Genomic DNA, 14909 nt, shown 5'->3' on the forward strand with positions numbered 1-14909 from the left:
TCACTAAAAGATTTTTTTTTGTTATCTAATTTTAAATCCAACTCACTAACATACCTCTGTCCATTATGAAATGGCTATGAATTAGCAAAGTTTGAAGAACTTACAAAAATTATGAGATCTCCCCGATCAGCCTGCTGCGTTCCTTATACATTCTATGTTCTTTCTTACCCTTAAGGCAGCGGAACTGGTAGCATATCGAGGTGCTATGATTTTTAATTTTTTTTGGTATCAATACCATTCATTTTAAGTCTTTTATCATCATCTTTTATCCAGTGGCTCAAACTTTGTGTTGAGGATGGGCGATGTTGTTTTTTGATGGTTGTTATTCGAAAATCTTCCTTTTCTCGGATTGTCTTTATGCGGTTAACTAACCTAACAGACGTCTTATATTATGTCAGTAATATTAATTTCTAATCCCTTTTCTGAATGCCTTATATTTTTAGGCGTATTTTTAACAGAGTTTCTACCCTCTCTGCTGTGCATAATGCAAGCAACAAGATTATTTTTATTGGTAGCGTTTTGAGATCCAGACTATCCAAAGATTAAAGTTTCTCTAGTATGATCAACATTGGTTATGGATCCCAGGTTTCAGCGTATTTTTTGAAAAGATAGTATGGATATAAATACACCCCTTATGAACCGATCTATCTCATTTGCTTTTCCTGATTCTGACAGTATATTTTAAGTTCATCTTTTATCCAGCAGCTCAAACTTTGTGTCGAGGATGGATGATGTTGTTTTTTGATGGTTATTATTTGAATCATCGTGTATCTTTTACTGCCATTGTCTGCATATTTAGCAAAAAAGAAGAATTAGAGTGAGTCTTTTTTAGAAAACCTGATATGGAGTTTTTTCAGAACGCTGGAAACTGTATTTGTATTGATGTATGGCCAACATTACCTAATTTTTTTATCAACAATGCCAATTAACTAACAAGAAAAACTTTAAAAGTTTAAATAAGAACAAATTTAAAGTTTACTGTTTCATGCCATTGTTTTATGTATAAATTATATTTTAACACGAACTTATATTTTAAACAATTTATTATATGAATTATTTGGACCACTGCGTGGCATGATTGGGTCAATATTCATAAAATATTCAGTCATTATATTAGTCCTCCACTGACTGTAGGAATTTCCACCTATTCTTACAGCAGTTTCAAGTATTTTACTTTTTCTCTATCTACATAGAGGAGCGGTAACGTTTGTTATCAGGCTTATTTAAATCTGCACTTCCCAAATAGTTGTGTAGACTAACAATAGTGCATACAATTAATTATACTTCTTAACCACGTTCGTATAGACCACTGTGTAGTTGTAAGAATGTGTTTAGGGTCATGTAAATGATTACTGGATTGCTGCCATACTAATACTAATTTATTCTACCTTTGTATAATATAAATTTATAATGTTCGATTGATTATTGCTATGGTTGTAAAATATTAAAACTACTTTAATACTAATTATTGTTAATAGCAGAGTTTACTGAATAAGCAAATGCTTTCAAAAGCAATGCATCCAAATCAAATGATTTGGATGCACCACATCTTCCCTTTTTCAAATGAATGCAATTCATGGCAATGAATTTCATTCAAGCAAATTGAGACTGCTGGTTTTATTGGCATCAGCTTACTGTTATTTTTATTTTATGTTCTTCTGGGAAGTTCGTATATTTGGTGATTCACTTGTATTTTTCATATACCATCAGAAACCAAACGTCTTGTAAGTCACAAACATAGACAGTACATACCATTGATTTTTGTGTTGGAGTTTTTTTTTTCGGTGTTACTTAGCTTAGCATCCCCTAAGCATCTTCGACAGCGTGGGGTTGAGGAGGTCTTATGTACATACTTCTGCTTATATTTCTCTTCAGCCCTCTTCTATACGCCTTCCGTAGCTTCACCACGGTTATGATAACGATGCAGCATGTAGTGATATACATGAGAATCTTCACATCAAGCGGTACGCCCGACAATCCTTGTTCATCAACAATAAAATTCGAAGTAACCACTCCCGAACTTGTAACGTCACTTTCTTTCGACACTGTTTTTCTCATTTTTGATTATTATTTTAATGTACTTAATTCAAATTCGCGTCCACACCGTTACTTAGGTGCCCGACGGACATAGACGACGAGTCCGTAGGCAGGATCGCCATGTATAGTGTCATAGAGTCATCACTTGATCGCAAGGTCATGACTTTCATACTTTGGGGATTCATTCTATGATTTGGTGCGTGGAGCCCTAGAGTTGTGTAGCCTGTGTTCAACATTCCCATTAGCATCCCAGGACTAGCCCGTAGATATTGTCGATCATCAGTTATGAAATCTCTTATAGAGTCATACCATTTTTTGGTTAATACGTTCATTGTCGGAATGTAGGAATCCTCCCACTCCATTCTTGAATACTCTGTTTCATTATATATCATCAGACCCTTCCCGAGCTGGATTTCTTTCATGGCCATAAGAAAATTTCCTGCAATAGCTCCTGCAACGTCTCTGTCGCTTAAAGTGTCACTGATATCTAAGCAAAATAAAATTCCGCTGACCATGCAGCTCCCTGGGCCCAAATCCGATCCTCAATACCATAGATAAAGAATATATATACTGATATAGATAGGCAACTAATAGTACATTGTCAAGATTAAGTTGCGCGCAGCGCCTCTGGTGTCCTTAGGAAAGAAGTATTACAAAACAAGCGGGAATTCAAATTAAACCATTTTAGTTACTTGTTTATTATTTATTTTTACAATGACTTCCGAAACTGGTGATGGCAGTATTAGAGGTCTCAAAAACTGTAAAGGTTTAGAAAAAAGTTTACATAGGAAAAATTTTAGACAATTATATTTGTATTGCATTTTTTTTGCTTATTTACGTTTTTTTGTTGGTTAATAATTTTTAAAACTAAAGATGTATTTTGAAGAACTTTTTGAAATAAAAAATTAAGCCTATATTAAAAAAAAATGTTAGAAACATTTGAATTCCGTAGGAATATAAGCACCTGATGTGGGTTACAGGTAACGTTTTATTTAGGTCTGGGCGGTCTCAGCCTAAAAACTCCTTTAATAAAGCGTTTAATCTCATTATTCTCTCCTAAATTTTGTGAGGAAATCAACGACAGAGCTGCACGATGTGCGTTAAAGGAACCGAATTTATTTTCAGAAGAGTCCAAAATGCTTTGAAAAAAAGACATTGCGTCTGAAATTCGGCAATCAAATGGTGATATACCTTTGGTTTGGCAATACTTCCACCACATCTTATATGATGTACCATATTGCTTAATAGTATTCTCACTTAGAGATTGAAGCATTATTTCGATGGCTTCTTTGGGAATTCCTCTTCGAAATAATGATTGGCGGATAATCTCGTTGCTACCAGGATAAGCTCAAGCTCCGAGTGGAGGGGGTATCTCCTTTTGCTGAAAGGACAAAGTAAAAGGTTCTTATTAGGACCTAGCAGTACTGGAGTACGACAGGTCAATTTAGCGAATAATGGGAACCATGACTGTGTTTTCCAATAAGGTACTATTAAAATGCCTTCGGTCACTTATTATTTTTTGCAAAGTTCTAAGAATTTGCGAAAACAGGGGAAATGCATAAAAAAATAAGTTTCCCCAGTGTATCGTAAATGCGTCAACAGCTTCAGCTCCGGGGTCTCTTAGCCATGAAATATAACGCTGGCATTTATTGTTGTTCATTGACGCAAATATGTCAATTTCAGCGTAGCCCAAGCCTTGTGTAATGTAATCAAAGACCTGTTGATTCAAAGACCACTCTGTCTCTGCCAATAAAGTGCGAGAGGCTGTCAGCACTGTTGTTTTCCACAGATGGAATATATGAAGCAAAGATCCACAAATTCCTTTCCTCTGCCCAACCCTAAATTTTCTGAGCTAAAGTATTTAATTTTGGGTACTTTACACTGCCCATTCTATTAATATAAGATAGAGCTGTGCTATTATCAGTTCGTATAAGAATATTATAAGAGTTTAATTTAGCCGTAAAATATTTTAGCCCGAGAAATATGGCTTTAAGTTCCAAATAATTAATGTGATTCAAACGATCACATGGTGTCCACCATCCATGTGTAGTTTGATTCTTACAACAAGCTCCCCAGCCTCGGCGTCAGTATAGATTTCATGGTCCTAATGGTACCTTCGAATGTCATTTTTTGATGTGGTAATATTTTTAAACCACCAAGTTAAGTCGGTTGAAATGTAATCAGGAATAGCCATACGCCCCTGATAATCCCCTCCATTGGAGAGTAACGCTAAAAATTTGCATCTTTCCAGTGTCTTTGCATGTCCCCAGCCATATTTGATTGCTGGACCAGCAGACGTAAGTAAACCCAGAAATTGGGCAAATTTTAAGACCCGACAACTTCTGTGGGCGCTAAAATATTTGATGCATTTTAAATTTTTTTCTCTTTTTTCGAGATGTAATTCGATATTCATGGTTTTGGAATCGAACAGAAAACCAAGAAATTTACATCTTGTATCTGGATAGAGGACACTCTTTTCGATGTTTATAATAAAACATAAACGACTTAATAAGGATGTAACAGTATGCACATTTTTATTGCATTCTCCCCTTGATGCTCCTAATATCAAAAAAGTATCGAGGTAATTTACGCCGAGTACGCCCCTGCCTCGTAAATATTCAACGATGGGTTTCATCAATTTATAGTCTAAGAGCTAGCTACATAAAAAACCTTATCATCGTTACATGGCTAATTTTTTGTGTGAAGTATCCTTTTGTGTAGCCATTATGAAATAGTCATGTCTGCCAGCGCGATCCCGGGGCTTAAAGCGGGGGCGGCCAATCGAAAGGGTGAAATTTTGACACTAAAAATATTATAAGATACATGAGTTGTAATTGCGAAAATAGCTTTTATTTATTATTAAGAAATGTGGAAAATTGTTGGCAGACATTTTTCTAGTCGCTAAAATGCCGACAGACAACGCGAAAGAGGTATGAAATTTTAAAAATTATTAAACAATGAAATTTGAAGAATGAAAAAAATTATATTTTTGCATGCCGATTGGTGAAATGTCATATTTATTTATTTTAAAAGCCGTATGCAAAAGGGCAGACAAAAAGATCGTGGCTCAATCAGCTGCAGACGGTTATCAAAAGCGCGATATTACTCTAGCGCTTTCAGGGAACGCTCGCCGCCTCATCCATTTAAGTATAGAAAAATCATATAATATACGATTATATTATAAATAAAGTACATAAAGAATATAAAATTAAAACCAATCCCCTCCAATTACATGACGTCTTGCTCAATGAAATTGAAGAAACGTAACATTTTAGGTAAAATTTCGTATGGTGTATTACATGAAAATTGAACTACTTCAAAAACATAACATGTAAATAAGATTAAAAGAATAATAAATTAATACCTCTATGCGTCAGCTCCATAATAAAGTCTCACAAAATTCACTCACAAAAAAATAATATAACGCTTTGAAATACAATGGCCGGATGACAGTCAAGAGAGGGAACTCGTTCACGAAAACATATCTTGACTTGTCAGTTCATTTGTTTATAAAATCGTTCAAGGCATACTTTGATATAATGTATCTTGAGTTGGTTGGGATCTGGGTATTTGAAAAAAAACATTTTAATTCAATTGTGTGATGTAAAATTTGCACATTTTGCACGTTCAAATTGTCAAAAAGGACCAATGTGCGGCGCCGCGCCGCGCCGTGATAGTGAAGGGTTTTTCAGCACCGATATTTTTTTTGGAATTCTTGGCCATTTGTTTATTACTTCTATCTGGATATTCGATATAAGATAAAGGTGGCTTAGCCGTCCCCGATCGATAGTTATACGAGCTCTAACAACTATATGTTGGGACAAGGTCTTTTTTGCAATAAAAATAGTAATTTGTTAAAACGACTCAATTTATTTTGTTTATTATTCTAAATTCAAACATTACAATATGATCTAGACAATTTTACTATATTTTTATAACTTAACTTTGCAAACAAATCACTTTTGATAATAGCTAATTTGGCCAAAATCATGCCAAATTTGCTGACAACTATATATTGGGACAGCACAAAAAGAAATTTATTTAATACGGAGTTACATCACCTTTCGCCTTAACAACTGCCTGAATGGCATTGTATTTACCAATGATTAACACATTTGAGGAGAAAAATTATCCCAAATTTCCTGCAGTTTTGTCCGCAAATCAAAAATTGTTCGTTGAGGGTGGTTTCTTAAATATTGCTTCATTTTATGCCACACAGTTTCTATAATATTGAGGTCCGGACTACTTGCAGGATGGGATAGAACTTTTATATTATTATTACCGAACCAATTTTTAGTTGATTTTACTGAATGGCACGATGCTCCATCTTGTTGGAAAATATAGTCTTCGTTTGGAAACAATTCTTGAGCACTAGGCAAAAGTGAGGTCTCAAGTATATGTTGATATTTTTGAGCGTTAACAGTGCCATCTATAAAATTTAATTTGCCCAAACCTCTTGCTGACATGCAACCCCAAACCATAATCCCCTTAGAAAATTTAACAACCCTCTTTAAGCAATCTTTATGAAAGGCTTCTGATTTATTTCGTATTATTCTTTTGTCTTCAAAAAGGTATAAAAACATAACACAAAAATTATAATATAGATTTGTAAATAACATAAACAAAAAAGAAACAACGGCGTTTATTAGTTAATTTTCTATAAACTATATATATAAAAAAACTCTAACCCCACTAATCTGTCCTGGCCAATGGTAGATCTTAGCCACGTTTTAAGTCTCTTAAGTGTGGAAAATGATCTTTCAGCACTTGCCACACATACAGGCAAAATCGAAATTATTCGAAGCAGCGTGTAGATGTTGGGAAATATTTCCTTGTTACAAAGATGCAAGGTGTCTAACGCTGTTTCTGGCAAAACTGTTGTTCTTTTTTTTGTCTCTTTCCATTTATTAATCCACATTGGGATCTAAATCCGAGTCATCAGCAGGACTTTCAACTAAATGTTTTAAAATTTGTATTTTGTTAGGTGTTTAAAACAATTAACAAATTACCTTCGTCATAATTATTATTGATTGGTTTCAGTACTATGTAATTAGACCTGCTTCTCTTATGATACTGTCATTTGGTGTTAATGTATTCGGGTCATCAGTAATACCTTTAACAAAAACGTTTACTTTTTTTTATTATATCATATTAGGATTTAAAAACCGTGGTAGTTAAAACTTACCTTTTTCAGAATTGACTGGATTTAGATCTATGGATTGCTCATTGCTTTCTATTAATTTATTGGGGTCATCGGTAATACTCCTACCTTTAACGATACCGTTTCAAAATTATATTTAAAGGGTGCTCGTTAAAACTTCTTACCTTCAACATAATTGGCTGGAGCTAACTCTTCTTCTTCTTTCTCAGCCTGGTTTCATCCAGTGTTGGATATAGGCCTCTTCTAGGTTTTTCCATGCTTCGCGATCTCTAGCCAATCTTATCCATTGTCTTCCCGCCACTGCCCTGACGTCATCGACCCATCTCTTTTTTGGTCGGCCCACACTTCTTGTTGTTCCCCTAGGTCTCCATAGGATTATTTTTTGGGGCCATCGGTCTGGATCCTGTCTTGCCACATGTCCTATCCATTGCCACTTCAGACTTGCCACTCTTTTAACGACATCTCTTTTAACGACATCTCTTTTAACAACATCTTGGCTGGAGCCAACTCAATGGCTGGAGCTAACTCTATGTAATTTGAATCGCCTTCTTCTCTTATATTTTTGTCATTTGATACTAACATTAAATTTGGGTCATCGGTAATACCTTGAACAAAATCCATTTTTAAAATATTTCCAGTTGATTTAAAGAGCAGTAGATTTACCATTATAAGAGACTAATTGCAGTTCACCAAAAGTCTGTGAGTTATCTTGTAGTTCTCGAAGAACGTGAGAAATAGTTTCCCCTTGTTCAACTTTGGCATATATATTTATCTCAGGTACTGATATTTCAGTATTAGACCTTTATACGTGGTTAAGAGTTTTTCCGTTTTTCCGAAAAACTCACCGGTTTTTAAATAAAAAAATATTCTAATATTTGAGGGGTGGTTTCCCTCTTATCGAACCTCTACACCCTAAAGTCAATCCTTTTTCCAAAAATCAGCTTTTTACGTCAAGCGCTTTAAGCAGGATCGTGATTAATCAATGACCAGATTTTTCGAAACACCCTGTATACATTTTTAAAAAATCTTAAAATATGTAAAAAAACAAAATAAAATATAAGCGTTTTGTTCAGAAACTTGACCGTTTTTTAAATAAAAAATATTGTAATATTTGAAGGGTGGTTTCACCCCCTTGGAACTGGAATTTCGAAAAATCCCTTCTTATCGAACCTCTACACCCTAGAATCAACCTGTATGCCAAAACTGAGCTTCTTACGTTGAGTGGTTTGAGCAGGATCGTGATTATCAGTGAGTCAGTCACTTAAGTATTTTATATGTATATTAGCATAGATTGTTTGGATACAGACATCTGTCAAAAACGTTACCACCCATGGAGTGTATTGAGCAATAAAAAAAACACGCGACTTGTCACATTTGCCAACCAGTCAACATTTTGAATTTTCCAAAACGAAAGACATGATTGGTTACTTATCAACTGGTATAACCACTTTTAACCATCATAATGTTTAAAACTTCAAAAACAATATGGCGACTGGTTGGCAGTGTCAAAATTGACACGTTGTTAGATTGTCTAATACTTGTATATTGTATATCAAATTTCAAACTTGTTGACATGTCACGTGGTGGATAAAAAGAATTTAATATCATATAACCTGTGTGACCGTCCTTTCAACGAGCTTGGATGTAAATTAACCTCAAACTTGACAAGTGCACGAGATTAATAATTTAAATTTAGCTGAGATAAATAATAAGATAATAACCGAGTTTTTTTTGTAAATAAATGACTACAAAAAATAGTAATTGCGATAAAATAAGCAAAACTTACCTTAACTAGAGTTCCTCATTAGAATTTACACAAATATTTTTATTTTGTCTAACTAACTCCATTAATATTTTCTTTCTATTTGACATGTTGTCTTCACTCTTTTCTCCCTTCACTGATATCTTTACTGATGTCACTTAACTATTTAAATTAATTATTAATCACATTAATTAACAAAACTTCGGTGCTTATTTACTAACCAACACCGCCGCAATATGAAATATGAAATAATACTATGGAAAAACCTAGCAACTCATACGTCGGCGGGATTTAACATGGAAATACACAGTAACTTTAATTAACGGATTGAAAAGATCTGTATAAGTCATAAGAATAATATGGAAATACCTAGCAGAAAACTTTGCTATGTTTTTGATTAGTAACGTTAAACATAAAAAAACTAGTAAAGTAAAATACTACGTTTTTCCTAAACATAAATGAGCCATTATTACTTGATGTCACATAGGGAACAAATGGTAACTACACTTGATATCTATTTCCATGGGATGTTTTTTTTTAATTCCAGTAGCAAAGAAAACTTGCTATGTTTTTCTGTTGAAATTCAAACCTACTAGGTTTTGGTGTTCAAAAAGGTTAAATTTTCGGACTTACTAGGAATTTCCATAATGAATAAAACGTTTATCCTTGGGATTTTTTTTACAAAACTGTATATGGGCAGATGGGAAATACCTAGCATGTAAAGAACCGCAATAAACCCCAATTTCAACAAAAATTGAGTTACTAGGTTTTTGCTTTGAACGGGAGAACTAGTCTCCATATAATTTTAGATACAAAATCACAGCGATCTTTATTTCCCAGCCATCTGTGACGCCGTTTTTTTTTATCATATTGTACAATATTATCGAAAAGAAAAACGGTGCCAGAAATACAGAGAGCATGACAGACATTGTAAAATAATTTGGGGAATGTCATTGATCGTCATGTTCAAGCCAACTGGAGGCCGTTTTTTTTTCGAAGATACAGTACAATACAATCGAAAAATAGCATCAGAGATTGAAAATGGAGATAATTATTAAATTATATTGGGAATTAGAATGACTTAGGAAGTTTTATATTTTTATGCAACATTATATGCGTGAGTGTGTATACAATACTTTCAGCTAAAAGAAAATTTCATTTTCGAAATTATATTTGAAATAAATTGTTATTAAATATTGCTACCTAGAAATAGTAATTAAATACAGTTTTTTTACTTTATAAGTTGTTAAAGTAAATACAATATGATCGAGAAAAAATGGCGTCAGCGATGGCTAAGAAATGAAGGTCGCTGTCATTTTATATGGAAAATTATATAGGGAATGGCATCGATGTTCATTTCTAAGCCAAGACGCTGTTTTGTTCCCCAGTACACCCCCCTCCCTTATCTACGCACTTGCGCGCGCCGTCGGACGTCGGACCGCGCGGCTCGGATGCGCAAACGAAAACACGACTACCTAAGTTACTTGAAGCAGTACCTTACTGCGGCCGGTAGAGATGGGCGGTTATTGGTAAAAAACCGGTTATAGGTTAACCGGAATTAGCTTTAAAAAATAATAACTTGACAAAATTAACCGACACAAATTAACCGGTTATTCAAATAACCTAACCTAGCAAAATTAAATATTTAGTTTTCCTATAGGTTTAGTTCAAATTTAGATAATAAACTTAGTTAAATCGCATGATTAAATAGAGATTGTAGCAATGTAAGTATGTATATGTACAAAATGAATTTAAATAAAAATGCTAAACTGTGTAAAAGTATTTATTTAACAAATAAATGATGACCTTGGGTTCTCTTAGGGTAATTAGATAATTTATTTGTTCCAAAATGGTTTTGTCACAGATAATTTATTTATTCCAAAATAAATTATCTAGTGACCCTAAGAATACAAGCTCATTGGCATGATTTGATGTTAGGCGACTTCTGCGGTCTGTGCATATGTTGTTAAGTAAGGAAACTACCCGTTCTGATGGAACAGACGCTCCTAAAGTGGTTAAGTACTTCAGTGCCAACTTGCTTGTTCCTGGAAAGGCATTTTTATTTTCAATCCAATATTTAATGGGATCACTTTCGCGTGGTAAAAGGGGTTGGTCTAAATATAACTTAAATTCTGTTGGAAAATTTCCCGATGTTTCTGAAATTAATTGGTTTGATATGGAAGCAACGTCTTCATGTACTTGCCAAATATTTTCTAACATTCTAGGTTTTAGGCTTTCAACGCGTGGCTTTTCTGTACCACAATCCTGTTTCAATTCCTGCCACATTTCTTGTTTTAAATGTGTAATAACACTAGCCACGTTCATAGGCGATTGAAAATGGATTTTTTTAAATCGAGGATCAAGAATAGTTGCTGAAGCCAACAAAATGTTTTTTTCTATAGGATTCAACCTTTTTTCAATTTGTTTTTGTAATTCTCCTTTTAGATTATTTGAAATTTGATTTGTTACCTGAATTTTATGTAGGGAAGTTCTTAGGCAGTTTGTTAATGGAATCACCAGGCTTCCAGAGATATATTTTTCTCCTGATATATCTTTTGTGGCCATTTCAAATGGTTTTAGTATTTGAATACACTCAGTTATTAAATCCAACTCCTCTGGTGTTAACATAGGGAGACCTTTTTTATGCTTAGGTGATAACAAAATTTTGCCAACATGACCCGACAATAATAAAAATGATTCCAAACAGTAAAATGTAGAATTCCACCTAGTGGCTACTTCTTGTTTTAGGTATTGAAATGTGCCATCAGTCTTGCCTTCTTTTCTTTGTTCAGCCCGTAAGTCATCTTGTGCACAGTTACTATGCTTGAAATAAGCCACTATATTTTTTACTTTTTGAATTATATTTATTAACACTTCCACGACTCCAAGTGACTTACTAACAACTAAATTTATATTATGGGCAAAACATGGCACATGGATAGCATCATTATGAAATAAAAGTTTTATTGCTGCCACAATATTAGCCCCATTGTCAGTTGTCCCAGACACCACATTGCTCTGGCAAATGACCCATAATTCCAACATTTCCTCTAAGTCTGCCTTTATATTAGCTGCTGTATGATTGGGTGTCAACTGCTTTGCCCCTAGGCACATTGACACTATGTCTTGTTTTTCATGATCTGAAACCAGAGAATATATATAAACCAAAGGTTGCAAATTTGTTACAAATTTAAGAAAAATAATATTTACAGGGTTGGGCAATAGTGCGTCGGGTATCTGTAGCTTCTAGAATAAAAAACTTGGAAATTTCATTTATGTGTAAACCTAATGTATGTACGAGGAAGTATTTCATGAAAATATTTTGGTTTGGCTGAAAAAAGTGCGATTGGATCAGGGTGATTTTTTTAAATGGAACACCCTGTATATTATTGCATTTTTAGTTTCTTTTCAGACCAATTTACATAATCCTAAGATATGAGTAAATATATTTCGATAGTTTCAGATATATTAATAAATAAATAAAAAAATATACATTTTTCAGCCTTTCATAAAAAAATATTAAAAATACAAGAACTATCCTGAAATCAATTAATAAGTATTTAGTTTATATAGTATGTACTTAACTTTGCTATAAATATGGTAATCGTAAATCATACAGGATGTTCAAAATTTTACGCCAAACTTTCTAATATAAAATAAATTTTCTTTGTTTTTTTTTAAATGGAACTCCCTGTATATTAGTTTTTCAATAGATGGAGAATTAAGAAATGAACATTTTTTGTATTTAGAGTATTTCAAAATTTTTAATGGTTTTGCAAAATATTTACGGTTTTATAGTTCAAATGGTTTTATCTTTACTGTTGAGAGAGCCATATGAAATAATACCGCGTATCATAATTTAAATTCCCAAAAAAAACAAAGAAAAATTGTTTTATATCTTAGAAAGTTTCATGTGGAATTGTGAACATCTTGTATGATTTAAGATTGCGATATTTATAGCAAAGTTAAGTTTAGACCATCTAAAGTAAATACCTAATATAGTTTTGATTTCAGAATTGTTCTTGTATATTTAATGTTTTTTTTAAAGAAATGCTGAAAAATATATATTTTTTATTTATTTATTAATATCTCTGAAACTACCGAAAAATATTTACTTATAAGTTTACACTTAAACAAAATTTCCAAGTTTTTTATTCTAGGAGCTACAGATGCCCGACGCACTATTGCCGGACCCTGTATAATTACAGAATATTCAAATTACACACCAATATAATGAGCCGTAAGAACTATGAAGCTCTTTGATGAATGCATCACTGTCGCAATATCGGTAGTAAGAGCAATATATTTTGTTTCTTGGAATTTTGCACGAACAATTGTTTGGAGTGAAACATATTTTTGTTCTATAAGTGATGTCACCTAAAAATAAAAAGAGAACAGATAGTAAATTTAGTCTTAGATTGTTTGACCATTGTATGTTTCAAATATCTTATTTTTTATTACCTTTTTTCTACTCGGGGGTTTATACATCGGTACCACTGCTTTCAGAAATTTTACCATTCCTTCTTTTTCAGTGCATCCCAAAGGTAAAAGATCCTTACATATCATATAAATTAATGAACTAGTGATAGAGGCATCTTTATGTCCACCTTCTAAAAAAAAATTGGAAAAAAATTACCTAGTGTAGAAAAAATTAAATTTTTAGATGGGAAGGAACAAGGGAAGGACATTATTATTGAAATTTTTTTAAGTGAAAATCTTTTGATATTTTTTCAAGGTTTCATCATTGGCTTAATGAAAAATATTCAGTTATAAATTATTGTAATTGAATACATTTAAATTATAAATTACAAAATTAAATTATAAGTACATAAGTAAGTTTAATACATGTACATACAGTTTAGTACAGGCTGTTTCTTTTATAATATAATAATAATAATTTATTCATGTCAAAAAAATAACAAAGAAACAATTTACACACGTCGATAAAATAAAAAAAAACATTCAAACAAAGCACTGAATAAAATCTTGCTAGCTACATCTCGCAGGTAGGACAATATAATGAAAAATTAAAATCTATAAATATATCTTACCTTCAAAACTACGTTTTTGTATAAATAATTTTTTTAAGGTGGGTTGAACATAATGATTTTTCACAGAACATGAAACTATTGAATCCATACTGCTATCACTGCCCACGTCTTCATCTTTGTCATTATTGGCTCTTAAGGTCATAGGTGATGGCCCAGCACTATCCAAAACTGCTTTATCACATGAACCAGTTGTGTCTCTGTCTACTTGAAGATTCTATCATGTTAAAACATTAAAAAAGAATAAGATTTAAAAACGAAGATAATACAACTGATTTTAATGTTACCTCATTTTCCTTGTTATTAGCAGCGGCAACATCTACCTCTGACATTTTCCTCTTTTTAGCAGAATCTGAAACTATTTCTTGCTGGAGGCATGAAACATGCTTATGCAAAAGGTGATTCCTTAAATTGGTAGTTCCACCACCAGTTTTGTAAATCTTTCCGCACAAATTACATGCACAAATACCATCACCTTTCTTCAGGAAAAAATTCCAGACCTCACTTTTTTGGGTGGACATGGATATTATATTAAAACTATCTTATCGGTATTATTATAAAACTATCTTACGTTCAAATAAACCAAACTCACAAGTTCTACAATCTACAACCAAGTTATTTTAATCAAATACCAAAGAAAAATAAGGAGACTGAATGAATAAATAATGAAAGATTATCTTCATTCATTACTTAAACTTACCTTCAATTTTTATTCTTAGTCTAAGCTTCAAGAGAAGAATCTATTTGAAGTTAGATTCGTATGGCTTGGCTTTTACTACTTAGGGTGGCTAGTAGTAGTCTGTGGCATTAGTACTTTGTTTTACGGCCTGAGCTGCCAGGGCCATTCGGCCGCTGTTTTGATTATTATCATCAGGGTTCGCCTGATGCCTGATTTAAATTT

The sequence above is a fragment of the Sitophilus oryzae genome, unplaced genomic scaffold (assembly GCF_002938485.1).
Source record: "Sitophilus oryzae breed Bouriz unplaced genomic scaffold, Soryzae_2.0 scaffold_578_pilon_pilon, whole genome shotgun sequence".
Lineage (NCBI taxonomy): Eukaryota > Metazoa > Arthropoda > Insecta > Coleoptera > Curculionidae > Sitophilus > Sitophilus oryzae.